Source organism: Pongo pygmaeus, chromosome 15, assembly GCF_028885625.2.
Source record: "Pongo pygmaeus isolate AG05252 chromosome 15, NHGRI_mPonPyg2-v2.0_pri, whole genome shotgun sequence".
NCBI classification, from domain to species: Eukaryota; Metazoa; Chordata; class Mammalia; order Primates; family Hominidae; genus Pongo; species Pongo pygmaeus.
In genome coordinates, this window is record NC_072388.2 from 88600604 (window position 1) to 88616551 (window position 15948).

The 15948-nt window shown below is 45.1% G+C and overlaps 1 protein-coding gene across 10 annotated transcripts in view; it reads right to left on the minus strand.

Moving 5' to 3' along the window:
- The window catches only part of FOXN3 (forkhead box N3), a 462140-nt gene that overhangs the window by 397306 nt on the left and 48886 nt on the right, over positions 1-15948 (minus strand). Inside the window, exon 2 of one of the 10 annotated variants that reach the window (XM_063651978.1) lies at positions 4612-4651. The exons of the other annotated variants lie outside the window; for them this stretch is intronic. The gene's annotated coding sequence lies outside the window, so the exon portion shown is untranslated. The remainder of the gene's footprint in view (positions 1-4611; positions 4652-15948) is intronic. 10 annotated transcript variants of the gene reach the window in all.

Here is a 15948-nt window from a genome sequence, read left to right on the forward strand (position 1 = left end):
GTCTCATACGTTGCCCAGGCTGGTCTCGAACTCCTGAGCTCAAGCAATCCTCCGCCTAGGTCTTCCAAAGTGCTGGGATTAAAGGCATAAGCCACCACACATGGCCTCTTTCTTTCATTTTTATCTTATTGGAAGAAGGAGAGTTGGGGCTTTGGTTATATTTGTTGTTGTTCACTTTTGGTTTTCCATTTACTTTTGTTCTGTTACAATTTTTTAAAATGGTAATATCTGGATATAGTATAAACTTCAAAAAGTTATCAAGAATATGCAGTGAAAACTTTCTCACCTCTGTGGCCAGCCACTCAACTCTACTTCTCAACAGCAAAAAAACAAACAAGAAACAACAAATACTACTAAAAAAGCAAAAACAAAAGAAAGAGAAAAACCTAAAATAATTATCTAAATCTGAATCTACTGCTGCATCATTTCAGATATAATCTATGTAAATACTAGCATTTCTTTTTTTTTTTTTTTTTTTTTTTTTGAGACGGAGTTTCGTTCTTTCACCCAGGCTGGAGTGCAGTGGCGTGATCTCAGCTCACTGAAACCTTAGCCTCCCAGGTTCAAGCGATTCTCCTGCCTCAGCCTCCCGAGTAGCTGTGATTACAGGCACCCAGCACCATGCATGGCTAATTTTTTTGTATTTCTAGTAGAGACTAGGTTTCACCATGTTGGTCGGGCTGGTCTCAAAGTCCTGACCTCAAGTGATCCACCCACCTTGGCCTCCCAAAGTGCTGGGATTACAGGCGTAAGCCACCGCACCCAGCCAAATATTAGCATTTCTTTCTTTTGTTAAAATAATGTGTTTTTTTTTTTGTTAAACTGTTCTGCACTCTGCTTTTTTCACTTAACATACCTCAGAGATCATTCCCTATGAGTATATCTAGAGCTGCCTTACACTGTACAAGTGCAAGTGCATCTGTAGGATAAATATCAAGAAATGGAACTGCTTGGCCAAACATATGCATTTTCAGGTGCAATTAATATGATCAATTTGCTTCCCGTGGAGAAATGTATCAACTTATACTGCCATCAGTGACAGGAGGAGGCTCTGCTTCTCACCTCAGCCATTCCCTCAACAGTAGTCCTCTCCATAGAAAGTAAGAGTATTATCAACTTCACTAATTGAACCGGTAAAAACAATCTCTTAAGGCTAGTTTATGTTTCTCTGATTAGCAGTAAGGATAAGCATCTTGTTATATGCTTAAGAGCCATGTATATTTCTGTCAACTGCATGTTCATATCTTAGGTGATTTTCTAGTACTTCCTGTTCTTTATTAAAGGCAGTCTCTAGGAAATAATATCTAGACTGGTCTTTTGGACAGTGCTTTCTAGTTTTCTAAGCCCATTCATTCATCCTAATTTGATAATCGCAATAACCAGGTAAGGAGGCATAAAATATTATTTCTTTTTTATAGCCAAAAGAGCGAAGGTTTAGATGGTTAAGAGATTTGACCAAAGACCCCATTGTAAGTTTGTAGCCAGGACTAGCATTCATAAAGCTTACCTTCTAGTTCATGATTGTGTGTGTGTGTGTGTGTGTGTGTGTGTGTGTATGTGGGGGGGTGTGTGGTGTGTGTGTGTGTGTGCATGTGTTGGTACTACATCAAAATGCCTCTTAGATTGTAGAAAAGATTAGAAAGAAAATATTCTCTTTTTCTCTAATGATGAATTTATACTTTCTATCTCCTGGCCAGTTTTCATCATGTAACAAGCAAAATTTAAGGGATACTAACTTTATTTGCTCCCATTTTGTCATTTGGGCCAAAGCCTAAAGACAAGCATCAGAGGCCGGGTGTGATGGCTTATGCCAAGAATCCCAGCACTTTGGGAGGCTGAGGCGGGTGGATCACCTGAGGTCGGGAGTTTGAGACCAGCCTGACCAACATGGAGAAACCTCGTCTCTACTAAAAATACAAAATTAGCTGGGCGTGTTGGCACATGCCTGTAATCCCAGCTACTCGGGAGGCTGAGGTAGGAGAATCGCTTGAACCCAGGAGGCGGAGGTTGCAGTGAGCCAAAATCATGCCATTGCACTCTAGCCTGGGCAACAAGAGTGAAACTCCATCTCAAAAAAAAAAAAAAAAAGACAAGAATCAGACTCACTATGTGCCTTATCAATGTATTAACCTATTCTCAATGGGTAGGCAGGGTATTGAGGGTGGAGGGGAATTAGGAGGGACTATCTGCATACCTACCCCTGGAGATCTGGTATCTTGGACAGGCCTTCTAATACTGAATGATGTGGGAGAGAGAATGAATAAATAAATGAATGCACCAACTCCTAGGAAGGGGTAAAGGGAGGAGCCTCCCAGGAGGGCAAAGAATGTACCCAAAGGAAGAGAAAGGTGACAAGTCATGTGGGCCTGCCACGTTTTGGCTACTTACAAGGAATGCCCGTGGGTGCAACCTAAGATATTGATTCCCAAGCCGTCTCCGGCCTCTCCCTGGCAATCTGGTCTCTGGTCTACCAGAGAAGGGCTGTGGGGTGGAAAGTGCTCTGCTGATTTGGGAAAGGGATGGGAAGAGCTGTATTCTGCTCTACATTGTGGGGTGACAGAGCAAGGGAGCCAAAGGTGTGGATGATGGGGGCAAAAACAGAAAGAGGCAAAACATAATCAGAGCTGCCTCTGAGCACCTGGGGTATAGACAGACATGGGAACCTGTTGGGTGGGAAAGAACTCAGGGAGTGTTGCAGTAGTTTATTTATCGAAACTGTGGTTTAGTACTCTTGTGCTATTAACAAATGGGATTGGAGCTCGGATCCAGTGATGGTCACCCAGCTCTTGACTATCCTCAAGGCCAGTGTGGCCAGAACACATGATGAGCAGTATTTCATAAACCTGAACTCACACCTTTAGCAAAAGGTGCCGATTTCATCCTTTGGTTAGTACTTTAATTGGTTCATTTCCTCTCAAGACTAGTCCTTTCCATAGAAAGATAAGAAAAATTCTTCTCCCAATTCCCACTCTTATTGGGGGGTTAGTATATTCTAGGTTTCATGAACACGTCAGGATGGTTCAGAGATTGCCCTATAGTCTGATGGAGCCCCTGTCCCATACATAAGGTGGTGAGATGTGCCAGTTCAGCACAATCCTTGAACAGGGGATCATTCCAAGGGAATCTAATGGAGCTCTTGCAGACACCTACCAGCACCACTACTGGTTTCAGCCAGCCAGCCCCAGGAGCTGGGCCATATTCTGGACTACGCTCGCCTGGTTAGCTGTGGACAAGGCCTATTGGTGGGGCTTCAGCAGAATTGCTTGCTGGGGTGTGGCAGAAGCTGAAGGCACAGATTCTGTTGCAAGCATCGGAAGGAGGTTTCTGACACCACACAGAGAAGAGGTGGGTCTCATGTTATGCAAGAATGAGGTACCAAAGGTGGGGCGTGGTGGCTCACAACTGTAATCCCAGCACTTTGGGAGGCTGAGGCGGGTAGATCACCTGAGGCCAGAAGTTTGAGAACAGCCTGGCCAACACGGCAAAACCCCATCTCTAGTAAAAATACAAAAATTAGCCAGGCATGGTGGTGCGTGCCTGTAATCCCAGCTACTTGGGAGGCTGAGGCAGGAGAATCACTTGAATAAGGGAAGAGGAGGTTGCAGTGAGTCAAGATCATGCCGTTGTACTCCAGCCTAGGCAACAGGGCGAGATTCTGTCTCAAAAACAAACAAATAAACAAAAAAAGAATTAGGTACTAAGCCAATACATAAGGCAAAGAAGCAAATACAGACAAAACTACTTTAAAATTTAAAAATTACTTTAAAATAGAGTAACCTTATAGATGTAAAAATTCACAATGTGTACTTACTGATGGGGCACTGAGGATGGGTTTTAAAGACTCATTTGTACTTCTCCAGACAACTCCTGTCTAGCTAGTTAGCTATTTTAGCCAGAAGCACAAAAGGTAGGGTAGCAAAAATACAAGTGGTAGTGCAGGCAAAACATAGTATGAAGTCAGAAGACAGAATGGCCTGGACATGATGACCGAACCACGAAATGGGTCATCCAGGAATGCAATGGTGCAGACATCGAAGGTGACAGGCAGACCGTCTGCTGGGGCAAGCAGGACCCCACCTGTGGGGCAGGTATTAAGAAGCAGGCTCTCCTGAGTGGATGGGGAATGGCTGAGCACAGGACCCTCGTTTCCAGGGTTCTCAGCCAGGGAAACAAGACAGCAGTTTAAGGCTCAAAAACAAGGTAGGAATCTGGGTACCAGTCTGGAAAGTCAACAGAAAGAACTGAGACTCAAGGTCAAGGCTGGACTAGGTGATGAGGATTCTGGGATCAAACTCCTTGAACAATGCCTCAGGTCAGGATGAGTCCAAGGCCTTGGGCAGGCCCCAGCCCTCAGGGAAGGTGGTGCAGGGAGGAGAGAGGCCATGTTCTGGAGCTCAGACCCAGCCATGCCAGAGGCGAGCAAGGAGCAGGTTGGGTACACCATTGCCCCAGCTGCCACAGGCTCACAGCTGGAAGGTCGGGGCGTCAGCAGGGCCAGATGGGCCACGAGCTGATTGTTATTAGCTGACTGAGACGCCTAGTGCATCTCGTGTGACCCACTCACATTTGAGCATGCTTAAGCTTCTTAATATGAAACTTCTTCTGACTTACCCCCTCGTATTCTTGCCCGCCCTTTCTGGAACACACAGAGCTGCCAAAGAAAAGTGTGGAACAAAGTCATAGGACTCTTTTTTTTTAACATGATGTAGCAGAACTTATGCGAACAGGACAGATTCAGTGGCTCACACCGGTAATCCCAGCACTTTATGGGAGGCCAAAGTGGGAGGATCACTTGAGCTTAGGAGTTCAAGACCACCCTGGGCAATATAGTGAGACCACCCACCCCCCAACCCCATCTCTACAAAAAATACACAAATGTGCCAGATGTTGTGGCATGTGCCTGTAGTTTCAGCTACTTGGGAGGCTGAACTGGGAGGATTTATTGGACCCAGGAAGTTGTGGCTGCAGTGAGCTTTGATCACCACTGCATTCCAGCCTCGGCAGCAGAGCAAGATTCCATCTCTAAATAACGTAGCAAATAAGGCCGGGCGTGGTGGCTCACGCCTGTAATCCCAGCACTTTGGGAAGCTGAGGCAGGCAGATCACCAGGTCAGGAGATCGAGACCATCCTGCCCAACATGGTGAAACCCTATCTCTATTCAAAATACAAAAATTAGCTGGGTGTGGTGGTAGGCACCTGTAGTCCCAGCTACTCGGGAGGCTGAGACAGGAGAGTCACTTGGACCCAGGAGGCGGAGGTTTCAGTGAACCGAGATTGCGCCACTGCACTCCAGCCTGGCAACAGAGCAAGATTCTGTCTTAAAAAAAATAATAATGTAACAAATAAAATAAAATTTTAAATAAAGAAAGAACTTCTTTGTAAAAACAGTATGCTGAAGCAAAGCTCCTCTGAACACTGAGTGGAGGGTGTCAGGGAGCGAGTGAAGTTATTCTCTTTAGATCTGGGACAGGGAAGCAATAGCTGGGGACACAGAGGCAGTCACCCGAGCTCTCAGATACACTTCAGGGGAGGAGATCTTCCAAAAACAGTGAGGGTCTGTGAGGCTAGTCTTCCTTGCATGAACCAGTAGTGATATGTGTTAGTCCATTCTCACATTGCTATAAAGAACTACCTGAGACTGGGTAGTTTATAAAGAAAAGAGGTTTAACTGACACAGTTTGACAGGCTGAACAGGAAGCATGGCTGGGGAGGCCTCAGGAAACTTACAATCATGCAGGAAGGTGAAGGGGAAGCAGGCAAAATCTTCACATGGCGACAGGAGAGAGAGAAGGGGGGAGTGCTACACAGCTTTAAATGACCAGATCTTGTGGGAACTCACTCACTATCACGAGAACAGCAAGAGGGAAATTTGCCCCCATGATCCAGTCACCTCCACCAGGTCCCTCCCCCGACACTGGGGATTACAGTTCAACATGAGATTTGGGTGGGGACACAGAGAAAAACCATACCATGAACACAGGTAAGGGACTGGCCAGGCTGCGGCCATGTGCAGCCCCTGCATATAGGGATGAGCAGAGAACATGGAGGCCACCCCCTCAAAGGGACTGTCTGCCCTAGATACAAGGATAGGGAACCATACCCCATCCCTAAGTTACCTATAGAACTCAGTGGTGACGCAGAAGCTCTGGACAGCAAACACCTACCCCTGGAATAGACTGGCTTTATGAGCAGTAGTATATCTTGTCACTAATTTTAGAATTGACTCCACAGCCAATTTACAAATCTGAGTCTCATTTCTTTATAATGGCCTATCGTTATAGACCAAACATCAACATAACCCAGCAACTATTACCTGCTTTCCAAAGATTTAGGCTTTGTTATCTCTGAGGATATTCAAAAGAAAATGTGTACTACAGGGCCAGTTACTAACATAAGCACTTTATATACATCCACGTGGCTTGCAGAGGAGGTCACTAACATCCTCAAGGAATCTACCAGTCAGTAAACAAGCTGGCATTGGAAACCAGGTCTCCCTTTGGTAACTCTGCTTTGTGGCCTCTAGATATAGCCCCAGTAGAGGTGCTCCAGGTTATTTAAAAAGGTAGCAATTGCCACACTCATTCCTGGACCAATTGGAAAGGACACTGGCAATCAAGAACAGGTAAGGGAGTTTGGGTGCCTTTCGGTGAAGCCTCAGCTGAGATGACTGGGAATACAGAACGGCTTCTACCTGGAGCAGAAGACAGAGATCCATGCAGCCCTGGAGAAGAAGTAAAAGAAGACGCGTGGCTGGTGGGCATCACCAACAGGTGGCCTCCGTGATAAAAGCGTGAGGCCTCACGGTGGCCTCGGGACATCTTCAAAGGCAGTATTTTGTTCGTTTGTTTGTTTATTTATTTATTTAGAGACGGAGTTTCACTCTTGTTGCCCAGGCTGGAGTGCAATAGTGCAATCTCGGCTCACTGCAACCTCCACCTCCCAGGTTGAAGCAATTCTCTTGCCTCAGCCTCCCAAGTAGCTGGGATTACAGGCATGCACCACCACGCCCAGCTAACTTTTTGTATTTAGCAGAGACAGGGTTTCACCATGTTGGTCAGGCTGGTCTCAAACTCCTGACCTTCAGGTAATCCACCTGCCTTGGCCTCCCAAAGTGCTGGGATTACAGGCGCGAGCCACCACACCTGGTGGGTACTTAGTTTCGCAGACATTAAGGAAATACGGTAGCAGAGGAGGGAGGTCTTCCAAAAATACTTGAAAAAGACTTATATGTACAATAGTGAGCAGTGGCATTTATGAGAAAGATGGTCTATAAACATTACTATTGCTCTGGCTTTACCTTTAGGTTGTGTGATCCTGAAGGAAGGAACTGCGTGTGTAGGAAAAGGAGTTCCAGGGGGGTTATGTTAATTTACAATCATATCAAAATAACATGACTCTTCCTCCTCTCCCTGTAGCTGTATCTAGAAAGTAGGAGTTTAACATTTCCCCATTCAACCTCTTACCAGAAAACTACTCCTAAATAAACATCACTAATTTTGCTGCCACATCACTAAGTCTTGACAGAATTACCCAAATCATATGTGCTAGGAAGAAAATCAATTGTCAACAGATTTTGAGCGTCCATGCCGTTCTAGGCATCATAGTGGTATATGAAGAGAAAAGAAATATATTAGCTCCCAAAGGGATTTCTATCTTTATATCCACAGAGAAAATAGGGATGGGTAGACTTGGACTTGGTGTGAAAAATGTACAGGTAAGTAATACCCAAAGTCAAAAGGAATTCAACAATTTTGCTAATATCAAACAGTACACAGTTGGCAAATTTGGGTACATGTGTACACAGATCGTACCAAGTATTTTAAGCAACATACTAAAATTTTACTTCCAAGTTGTCGTCTGCAGGGTTTTTCCACTTCTTCTTATTTATCTACTTTTTTGTTGTTGTTGTTTGTTTTTTTGAGACAGCGTCTTGCTCTGTCGCCCAGGCTGGAGTGCAGTGGTGCGATCTTGGCTCACAGCAACCTCCGCCTCCCAGGTTCAAGCAATTCTCATGTCTCGCATCCCAAGTAGCTGGGATTACAGGCATGCACCAGCATGCCCAGCTAATTTTTGTAATTTCAGTAGAGACGGGGTTTCACCATGTTGGCCAGGCTGGTCTTGAACTCCTGACCTCAAATGATCCACCTGCCTCAGCGTCCCAAAGTGCTGGGATTACAGGTGTGAGCCACTGTGCCCGGCCTATCCACTGTTATTTACCCAGCTACTCTATACAGGATGGTGGAACAGAATACTGTACCAGAAACTGCCCCACAATGTGTAGAACAATTCTGGCCTCATGTAGACCTTCAAAGGGTTATTACAAGGACATCACACAAACCTTGATGCTGTCAAAACTACGCTCAATTAAACTAATAGAAGATACTCCATTTCAAAACATACCCAGGTTACATCCTCATGAGGAGGTATCAAAAGAAAATGAATTTGTGCCACTTTTGAATGATGACATCTGTGCTACTACAGCAATTCACCTATCAAACTAATTTAGGTTTAGAGCCAAAATCAACACTGCTGTCAGAGAGTCTACTTCTATTCATTTAAGAACCTCCAGGTTAAAGAGTGGTCAGCGAGAATTTTAATGTCTTGGGAAACGAAAGAAAAATGAGAGTCTAAGTACTGCACACAGTGACAAGAACGGGACTTTCAGTTTACCCAGCAAATAGACCAAGCAGCTAGTATTATCAGGTTCTATCCTGTACATGGAAGAGATGCCAAAACACAACCTCTGTCTTCAAGGGGCTTACAGTCCTATCTGCAAAGACATTGACAACGCAGATGTCACAACGATGACAGCTAACTATTATTGATGACTTTCTATAAGCCAGGACTGTCTTATGTGCTTTATTAAATTAATCCTCACCAAGTACTGTCCCATTTTACAGGTGAGTACATAAAGGCACATTAAGTAACAAATATTTGGATAGTACTTCTCATAGATGAGTTGCAAATAAATATGATATTCTATCTCATCTGATTCTCAGAACCGCAGTGAGGCAGACAGTATCCCAAGTGTCCCACAGCCATACAGAATGGCAATGGCAGAACCATGATGGAAGACAGGTCTTGTGGCTGCTAATCCACTTCTATAGATGGCACTAAAAGGCAGACCTATGACAGCCAAACAAGATGCAGACAGAGAATTCTATAGACCTTCACTCAGGAGGAGATCACTTCCTGTTTGGGTTGTCTGGGCTGCATCCACAAAGAAGGGTGATGCATGCAAGGCTTTGAGGAGTAGGTGTGTTCAGATGGGCAGAAAGGGGAGAGGATGCCACTTGAGAGAGCAAGAGGAGCCAGAGCAAAGTATGGAAGGGGCAGGTATGAGGGACATTTGGGCATCAGAAAACAGATCTGTTTGTTTGAGGGAGGGTCAAAGGGGGCAATTGCAGGAGATATTGACAGCAGGAGATGGCGTGCCATTGCAGATTTTGCCCAGCATGATAGGATGGGAGAAATTAACATGGTAAAGCTTTCCAGAAGGTTTTTTTTTTTTTTTTTTTTTTTTTTTTTTTTTTTTTTTGAGACAGAGTCTCACTCTATCCCCCAGACTGGAGTACAGTGGCTCAATCTTGGCTCACTGCAAACTCCGCCTCCCGGGTTCAAGCAATTCTCCTGCCTCAGTCTCCCAAATAGCTGGGATTACAGGCGCCCGCCACCACATCCAGTTAAATTTTTTGTATTTTTTTAGTAGAGATGAGGTTTCACCATGTTGGCCAGGCTGGTTTCGAACTCCTGACCTCAAGTAATCCACCTGCCTCAGCCTCCCAAAGTGCTAGGATTACAGGCATGAGCCACCGTGCCTGGCCCAGAAGGTGAATTTTAAGTGAGGGGATAGTGAAAAAATAACAGTTAAGGAGAAAAGATCATTGTGATTGCTAAATATAGAATCAATAATATAGAATAATCCAAATTATAATTATAGAATATATATAAAAATAAATAGAATCAACCCTCCAAATTGAAGAGCTTTAATGCTTTTGGTAGAACCCAGAGAATCTCTACAAATAAATGTCCGCAACTCAAATCTCGTCTGTGAATTCTTTCTAACTTCACTTTTGTTTTTTATGGCTAATCCTCAAATTGACTCACATGCTCTCCTTCTGTGCTAAAAGTGAAAGCTACATATCATCATCGTTAATAATACATGGACGCGACTCAGGTTCCTCACTTGACAGGAAAAGCATAAAGACAGAGCAAGCTCTGAAAGTACAGTTGAAGATGGTAATGATTCACTGCAGTTTAAAGTCTCCAAAAACCCTCCATGGAAAAACCTTACCCGACCTCACCTGGTATGCACTGAATTGTATTCCCCTAAAAAGATCTGTTGGAAGTCTTAACTCTCGGAACCTCAGAATGTGACCTTATTTTGGAAACAGGATCTTGCAGCTGCAATTAGTTAAGATGAGGTCATCCTGGAATAAGGTGGGCCCTAAATCCAATAATGACGATGTCCTCATAAAAAAAGAAGATGGCAATGGCTCACGCCTGTAATCCCAATACTTTAGGAGGCCTTGACGGGTGGGTCACCCGAGGTCAGGAGTTCGAGACCAGCCTGGCCATCATGACAAGACTCCCGTCTCTACTAAAAGTTCAAAATTAGCTGGGCATCGTGGTGCACTCTCGTAATCTCAGCTACTCAAGAGGCTGAGGCAGGAGGATTCCTTGAACCCAGCAGGCGGAGGTTGCAGTGAGCCAAGATCGCACCACTGCACTCCAGCTGGGCGACAGAGGAGAGCTCGTCTCAAAAATTAAAAAAAATAAAAAAATTAAAAAAAGAGGAGAAGAGATACCAACAGAGAGACACAAGGAGAACACCCCGTGATGATGGAGGCAGAGACTGGGGTTATGCTACCCCAGGCCAAGGAACGCCCAGAATTGCCAGCAACACCAGAAGCCAAGAGAAGGGCATGGAACAGATCCCCTCCTGGAGCCTTCGGGCTGCACAGCCCTGCCAACACCTTGATTTTGACTTCTTGCTTCCAGAACTTGTGAGGGAATAAGTTTCTGTTGCTTTCCCACACAGTTGGTGGCACTTTTGTTATGGCAACCCAGAGAAACGAATCCACTGGCTTCATGTCCACTTTTAAGAGGTAGGACAGAAAAGGAAAAACACAGACTCACCCAGGACCTGGGAGACATGATCGAGTTCCAGGCTCCCTTCTGCAACCCCTGCCCAGGTGAAGCTCTCTGGGCCTGCCGTCCTCATCTTTGACATGAAGTGTTTGGGCTGGACGAGGCCTAAGGCCATTTTTAGCTTTAAACCTCTAGGATTCTATCACATCATAGCCAAAATAGGCATTTGGTCTCATATCTACGGAAGGGGAGATGAAAAGAAGGAAACCACTTTCAAACTCCAGAATCCTATGCCCACAAGTAGAAGTCAAGGAGAAAGTGGAAAGAAAGAGTAATTAGTGGTGGTGGTTGCATTTGCCATATGCCACATAATCGTTCCATCTTCACGTCAAATCTGGCCTGCAGCCCTCATGCCACAGCAACTTAATACAGAGAGACGCTGGGAGCTGCCAAACGCAGAAAATTAATACGAGGGATGCAAGGAGAATCTCTGCAACTACATTTTATTTCTGTAACCTCCTCGTGTCAAGGTCATTTCACCCCGGAAATATAAAACCTGCTGTGTGGAGAAGGGGTAAAAGAAAGAAAAGAAATCCTGGCAGTTAAGCTGTCCCTGTGACTCTCGCCCCAGAATATCACTTACTTTTCATCTCACACAATTCCTGGCCCGTGGGCTCCTCGGAACTGCTAGAAACTGATGATTAGTAAAACAAATCCCATGAGTAAAGACCAACAAGAAATTCCTGTAAAAACCTCACCCATACACACTGTACTATTTTACCTTTTTTTCAAAAGTAAATTGCGGCTGTCAAATGACACCCTTTCATTACTGTCACTGACTCTTTTAAGAACGGCTAATCAGAAAAGCCTACAGAGGTATTTAATCAGATTTTTTTTTTTTCTTCAAATGACCTAATGTTTTGGTATAAAACTGCTGCCAGCTCACGCTGGGTAGAAATTTAGCATTGTCAGCATTTAATTATTATTTTATCACGGATTTCTTTACTTTCCTACAGGGAAGAAATAACTTAATTTTTTTTAAAAAAATGCAGCAAATGCTTAGCTTTTAAAATCACAAGACGCTTGCTTTATTGTGCTTTGTCAAAAATTACTAGCTCAGGACATGGGACATATCACGGAAATGCACTTTAGGTTAATAAGTGGTACTGCCATCACTGGCTTCAATCTTCCCGGGACACGGAAACTGGGAAGTGAAAATTATGTTCATCGTGTTGGTTTTCGGGAAATGAGATTATTCTAGACTCATTCACGTTTGTGTGTCATAGCAGCTACATATTCTCCTGCCCCTAGGACCCCTGGGTCAAGCCTGTGGCTTTACCATTCCCTCCTCTTCCTCCTCCTCCACCTCCTCTTACTCCCACCCCCTCCTCCTCTTCCTTACCCTCCTTCCCCTACCCCCTCCTTCTCCCCTCTTCCTCCTCCTCCCTTGCCTTTTTTCCTCTACGGTGGGAATACGAGAGTGGGGAAGAGAAAAGGAGGAAAAATGGAAAGAGAAAGAAAAGACAGGTGTGCATCTGTGACCTCTAGCCAACTGACCCAAGGCTACAAGTATATAGCTAATAATGGTGGCACAAGGACCAGACATCCAGGTGTGTTCCCCAAAACTACTCTTTCATCTTTTCCTCATCATTCAGCTAAAATCTCTTTTTAGAAAAATACCTATTTCATCATCAACACCACAAAACCCCCAACCCTTCATCTGCCTCTCTTCCCCTTTAACCAGTTCCTTTTTCCCTGCTTTAGAGTCGAGCTCTGAATAAGCTGGAAATGTTTGGTGCAGACAAGTCAGCAACAATTCTTTCTTGAGCATCTACTGCAAGCAGATAGTGCTCACTTCTGAGGGTAGGATGGGGTATAAACCCAGGTACAAAGTGGTACTAAGGCAAGACTGTAAAAGGTACAAAGCGATACTAAGGGAAGACTGTACTAGGTACAAAGTGGTGTACTAAGGGAATATTGTACTAGGTACAAAGTGGTACTAAGGTAAGACTACTAGGTACAAAGTGGCACTAAGGCAAGACTGTACTAGGTACAAAGTGGCACTAAGGGAAGACTGTACTAGGTACAAATTGGCACTAAGGCAAGACTGTACTAGGTACAAAGTGGGGCTAAGGGAAGACTGTACTAGGTACAAAGTGGTGCTAAGGCAAGACTGTACTAGGTACAAAGTGGTCCTAAGGGAAGATTATTTATTGGCACATGATACAATTAATGAGTGGCAAGGACAAGGAAGGTTACAGTTACCTATTAGCTTCAAAGCTTCAAAGGTGTTTTGTGCCACCAAACAAATCTCGTTGATTATTATTATTTTTTTTAGACAGAGTCTCATTCTGTCGCCCAGGCTGGAGTGCAGTGGCGTGATCTTGGGTCACTGCAAGCTCTGCCTCCCGGGTTCACGCCATTCTCCTGCCTCAGCCTCCCGAGTAGCTAGGACTACAGGCGCCCGCCACCACGCCTGGCTAATTTTTTGTACATTAGTAGAGACAGGGTTTCACCGTGTTAGCCAGGATGGTCTCGATCTCCTGACCTCGTGATCCACCTGCCTCGGCCTCCCAAAATGCTAGGATTACAGGCATGAGCCATCGCGCCTGGCCAAATCTTGTTGATTTCAAAGAGAACTAGAGACTTCTCCCCAAAACCTATCCTCCCCTAAAACCTATCCTCTCGCTGCCCCCACAAATTTCTCTCATCTTAGTAATTGTCACCTCCTAAATGTCAGCATCTGAGGACCTTTGTTTCCCTCCCCGCTTCCATTCTAATCCACTAGAAAGTTCTCTACATCTTCACCACTTCTGTACTTCACTTTAGTCCAGGGACTTCACTCACCTGGTCTCTGTGACTGCACTGCTGCCCACCTATGAACCATCCTGCATGAAACAGCAGAAGGGATGCTCTGAATAGAAACCTGACCATGCCACTCTCATGCTTGAAACTGGCCGATGGTTTCCCATGAGAGCTAGAATAAACCTAACCTCCTCCCTGCCCCAACAGCCTCCCCGCACATCCATGCCACACTCTCCCTCAAAGTCGCTCCCTCCACCAGCCCCGGGGTCTTTGCACAGGCTCTGCCCTCAGCATGGAAGCCCTTTCCACCACGTGCACAGTGAACTCCTTCGGGATTTTTAGGACTCTTTGTAAATGTCAGCTCCTCAGGGCTGGCCCCTAACATTTGTGTCCTTTCTTGCTTCTTATCACAATTTGCAATTGTTCCACTTGTCTGTTTACTTGCTAATTATACAGAAATTCCTTGCTGACAAGGACCCCCTCTGGCCTTCTTACTCCATAACCCAACAACTAGCATAATGTTTGGCACAAATGAGAAATTCAGTATTTTTCACAATGAATAAATAAAATGCTTATTTATTTCCCAAAAAAGTCTATGTAACAGGAGGACGCTCCTAAATGCATTTACACATGGTTTGGATCATGGATGGTTTGGCCCTTTCTTAGATAAACTTCAAGTTGAGTTATGATTACGTTTAAAAGGCACCATTGGCCAGGCGTGGTGGCTCAAGCCTGTAATCCCAGCACTTTGGGAGGCCGAGGCGGGCGGATCACGAGGTCAGGAGATCGAGACCATCCCGGCTAACACGGTGAAACCCCATCTCTACTAAAAATACAAAAATATTAGCCGGGCGTGGTGGCAGGCGCCTGTAGTCCCAGCTACTCTGGAGGCTGAGGCAGGAGAATCGCTTGAACCCGGGAGGTGGAGATTGCAGTGAGCTGAGATTGCACCACTGCACTCCAGCCTGGGTGACAGAGCGAGACTCCGTCTCAAAAACAAACAAACAAACAAAAAATATGGTGCCATTTCCACTATCCTACCCAGATTACCCACTGACAGCAGAAGGGCAAAGTGCATGGAGGGTGGGGGTGGGTGCCCATCTAAGAGTCAGGGAAAGTATTTAATACGTAGGTAGTGGAAAGTCATGGTGATCTTAGGTGAGCAGCGGGCTATAACAAGTCCTCCCAGTAAGATTTCAGCCCAGGTCTGCTGAGCTGCAGCTGTGGCCTGCCTTCTATTTCCACCTCCTAAAGGAAATGCTGCTTCCTCCATGAGGTGGCTGTGTGATCACACTGAGCACTGTATACTGAACCAACTTAAAATGTATGGCTACTTTAGAGGTCTACCTGGACACACCACTGACATAGATAATCAACCTCAAAGAACCTTCATGCCACCAGAAAATCTTGATCATGACAAATCAATCCAACATATATTTGTTGAGGCTAGACATTGTCCTAGGCAATGAAGAATAACAGCTAAAATGAAAAACTAGTCGCTGCCTTTAAGGGACTTACAGACCAGAGTGAGAGGAGTCATCTATACAACATCTATACATCTATGTCCTCAGATCCGTGCCTGCCAAAGGGCACCATCATCCATACCTGATGGGGACCCATCAGGTATTGCTCTTGGCCATCACCCTGACTCCTCTTGCCACCCAGGGAGCTATCCACAAGGAACAAGGGCCTAAAAGGAAACTCAATTTAACTTTCTCAAGAGCTGAGTCCAGTGCAGAGCTCCGGCAAGGCTTGCTTACTCACCTGGACGCAGGGAAGACAGAAAACACGTGGAGTCACTTGGTAATTTTTTTTTTTTTTTTTTGAGACGGAGTCTCACTCTGTCACTCAGGCTGGAGTCCAGTGGCGCAATCTCGGCTCACTGCAATCTCCACCTCCCAGGTTCAAGCGAGTCTCCTGCCTCAGCCTCCGAGTAGCTGGAAATACAGGTGCATGCTACCACGCCCGGCTAATTTTTTGTATTTTTAGTAGAGATAAGGTTTCACTATGTTAGCCAGGATGGTCTCAATCTCCTGACCTCGTGATCCGCC